Source organism: Nannobrachium achirus (assembly GCF_963921795.1).
Source record: "Nannobrachium achirus genome assembly, chromosome: 21".
Lineage (NCBI taxonomy): Eukaryota > Metazoa > Chordata > Actinopteri > Myctophiformes > Myctophidae > Nannobrachium > Nannobrachium achirus.
The window spans coordinates 35,014,740-35,018,983 of record NC_137828.1 but is presented as its reverse complement, the minus strand read 5'-3'; positions in this window follow the sequence as shown (position 1 = coordinate 35,018,983).

The following is a 4,244-nucleotide window of genomic DNA, read 5'->3' as shown; positions in this document are numbered from 1 at the left end:
CTCAGCAGGGGTTGGGGTGGTTTGGGGAAAGGGGTGGGGGGGATAGTGGGCAGAAATAGGAACAGAGCGACAATGATTTGTTTTATTTGACTTTTAAGATCATGAGACACAAAATGTGCTTGAGACGAAGCAGTGACATGACAGAGCCCCAGGAGTTTCCCGTGGTGGTTTCGAGGTCCGGGGAAATGGGCTCTGGTCATCGTATTCACTCGGATGGCTTGGATTTCTCTCAGGATGACGGACAGCTGGAGGGGCCCAATGATTGAATGTGTTTGGCCGTCATTGGTTGCCCTCTTTCCAGTCAGATGGATGAGCTACGGTGGAGTGGGCGGGACGTCTTCAGATGTTGGGGGGGTGAAGGTAATGTGATCATGTTGTATTGTAAGGGATGGTGCGTTGCCCTTAAGCACAGTACCATATTCAGAGTATATTTTACCTTGTTGTCAGGGCAGGTTCTTCTTTTCATAAACATCAGCAGCACAGACCGGGCAGTAAATGTTGCAGTTGTGCGTTTGAAAGTGAACACACTTCGATACCTGCTGTGCCCAGGCGGAAAAGAATACAAGCTATGCCAAATTGCTTTTGTATGTTCCTATGGGCTCCACTTGTCTTTTTCATTTTTAGTCATTGGAAGTTGTGGTGTCAGCCTGTCAGGCCTTTTAACCTATAGGACAAAAAAACGGTCAAGGATGGACTAAGTTCTCAAATATGTGTGAAAGACAATGGGATATATGAACATTTGAGTAGCAGGTTTTGGCTTCAATTGGCAATTAGTTTACCTGCAAGAAATGTGCAGGAGAAATCTGTGGTCTGTACTTGAGGGCAACCTGCCTGCTGGGAGCAGACTATGTTAGATCATGTACTACTTCCTCTGTTTTAGTGAAATGAACAGACACAAACAACAACATATATGGTGAATGTGGTGCTTTAGAATACCCTCAAACACACAGACTTGCAGACGACACACACACAAACGCACACACACAAACGCACCTCTACTCAGTCCATACAGTGTCAGAACTCAAGTCACCATTTTCCACTTAATAACGCACACACTCCAGTGACATTAGTGGTTACCTTCAACCCCACATCCGTGCACACACCTACAATCACCATCTTAGTATGTTTTAAGCCCTTCTTGTGTTCATTGTCTCAAATTTTGCAATATTTGTGTGTACAGCAGTATTTTAATAAAGAATACCAAAAATGAGTGATAGGTTTTTTTTTCTTGCTAAATGTAGATCCAACCCCTCCACCACCTAATACCTTAATACCTCTAAAATGACAAATTAAAGATTGGCCAAATTGTCAAATATTAGAGGCAGAAACTGAAAATAGCCGATTGCGAGGCGTGAGCATGGATCTGCAATTTTCACAATAGATTAGAACCATGTACAAAATGTAATGCCTCAACTCTTAGTGCTCATCAGGGAGGGTGGGTCCCGAGTTAAAATGTGATTATTTTGGGGGTTGTGGCCTGAAAAGGTTGAGAACCACTGCCCTAGGGGGTAAGAGATATATTCTCTTAAAATAATTGTTAAATAGCTTTATATTCTGATTGCTGTAGAATGTTCAGTAACATGAGTCCTTGTCTCTAGTCTATAGTCTCTAGTCTGTTTAGCATCCATCCATCCATCTTCAACCACTTATCCGGAATCGGGTCACGGGGGTAACAGTTCCAACTGAGACCTCCAGATTTCCTTATCCCGAGCAACTTCCTCCACTCCCTCAGGGAGTATACAGAGGTGTTCCCAAGCCAGTTTGGAGATATAATCCCTCCATCTGGTCTTTGGTCTGCCACGGGGTCTCCTCCCAGTGGGACGTGCATCGAGGACCTTCCTAGGAAGGGTTAGGAGAAGCGGTTCTACTCCAAGTCTCTCTCGGGTGACTGAACTTCTCACCCTAACTCTAAGGGAGATACCAGCCACCCGTCTGAGGAAACCCATTTCGGCCACTTGCACCCGCGACCTTATACTTTCGGTCATGACCCACACTTCATGACCATAGGTGAGAGTAGGAACGAAGATTACTTGATAGACAGAGAGCTTTGCCTTCCGGATCAACTCTTTTTCTTTTCTTTTTTTCAAACAAAATGCATTTTCAGGTTGGGATACAAATTTGATCCAATCAGGAGAGAAAATTCATTCATCAGCTTAAATTTTTGTGTTCCAGTTGAACTTTTGTCTTATTCCTTAGTGTCATAACTTCCAATTTCCGTTGTTTAATCTGTATCCTATCTGTATTCCAACGGAAATTGGAAGTTATGACACTAAGGAATGAGAGGACAAAAGTTCAACTGGAACACTAAAATTTAAGCTGATGAATGGGTTCTCTCTCCTGATTGGCTGACATTGGCAACCCACTTGAAAATGAGTGTTCTGTTTATTAAAGAGCTGAAGAGATAGGGAGACCACTGTTAATGAACAAGCACTAGAGCAATGATGACTATCATAGTGCTTTAAAGGGATCCCTGACTAATACGACAAATATGCCTTAATACATTATAATTGTCCTCTATAATTACAATGTAAAATTAAAAACACCTTAAATATTTTATTTCTTCTAGAAATAGCTAATCTTTCACTCAATAGGGGAAATGCCTGTCGCAAGTTGATGTCATAAATGTAATTTGTGATCTATCCCTATGGAATTTATGGAATGCATGTGCAAATAAAAACAAACGTAATACTTCCTATGGTTAATATGAGCATCAAATCAATATTTCAAATGTGTTTGTGGTTTATTTTGCACATGCATGCCATAAATTAGACCACACAACATTTATGACATCATCAACTTGCAACAGGCATTTCCCCTATTGACTGAAAGATTAGCTATTTCTAGAAGAAATAAAATATTTGAGATGTTTTTAATTTTACATTGTAGTTATAGAGGACAATTATAATGTATTAAGGCATATTTGTCGTATTAGCCAGGGATCACTTGAACAAAGAAACAAATATATAACTTAACGTAATTGCACACTGCTGTGTTTTTTTGGCCGAATATAGGAGTATGCCCGTTTCGTATTTATTTTTGGACCACTGGGTCCCTTGCTCTCTATCTCTCTCCTTGCCCTGAAAAACGCATTTGTGCAACCAGCTTTAGTCCTGGTTTCGGTACAAACCAATTCAGTAGAATTTCTCACTGATCAATGATCATTGCCATCGAAATGGCCACTTTTGCTGTGTTCCAGTAAACAATATGATTTTATCAAAAACATACTTAAATCATGACAGAATTGTACACCTTTATAGATTTGCATGTAGGTTATAGATATTTTATAACCAACTAAATACATAATACAGTATATGAATATTTTGAAAACATTGTATTATTGCAAACTTTAGAATTAGGTCACATACAGGCAATATTGGCAAAAGATAGAGGTTCAAGTTACAGATATCCATGGGATGTACAGTACAGTAGCTTATAGAATTAAAATAAATATAAACCATGAATAATTTCTTCCAGCATATAAATGTATGAAATGAACCATCATTTCAAACAGCAGTGCTCCTCTTATACAGATACAGTGCACTAGGTACCAAAATAAAATTGTGCATTAAGCTGTGATAGATACTTGGTCAGTAGATACATTCTATGTATATGCTTGTGATAAATAGTATCGGGTATTAAAAAGCTGCTCTGTGAAGGGATTTCAGCTTGTGAGTGTCTTACGGTAAAGTCATGAAGGGTGTCGGGAGAACTATGCTGTGCTACTTACTACACAGCATAAACGATACACAGTTTAGGAGAGACAAGTCAAGAAAAAAGTTATTTGGAAGATATGGGTATGTATTTGGAAGATATGGGTATGGTCATCATGTGTAACAGAAGAACTTTTTTAGATCAAGGGAGGATCCACAAAATCAAACCACAAGTTAACCACTTGAGCACTAGCATCCCTATTCTGAAAATGGACGATCTACAAGCTCACCAAAAATCAACATTCAACATCAGAATCTACAAGCTCAGATCGGCTACTTTAGGCGAAGAGATTTGGTGTAGCCGGTGTAGAGCAGAAAAAAGAGCGCACCAAGTACAGTGCCAACTCGGATCCGTTTGACAAAAGTATGGAGGGTCTAAGTGGTTAATCTTTTTGTGAAAGAATGTTACAGACGGATGGAATTATAAGCTGCAGATATAATGAGGTAGAGCAGTGGTTCCAAACCAAGAACCTGGAGGTCCAATAATCCTGCTGGTCTTCTATCCTACTAGGTAGTAATTGCATTCATCCACAG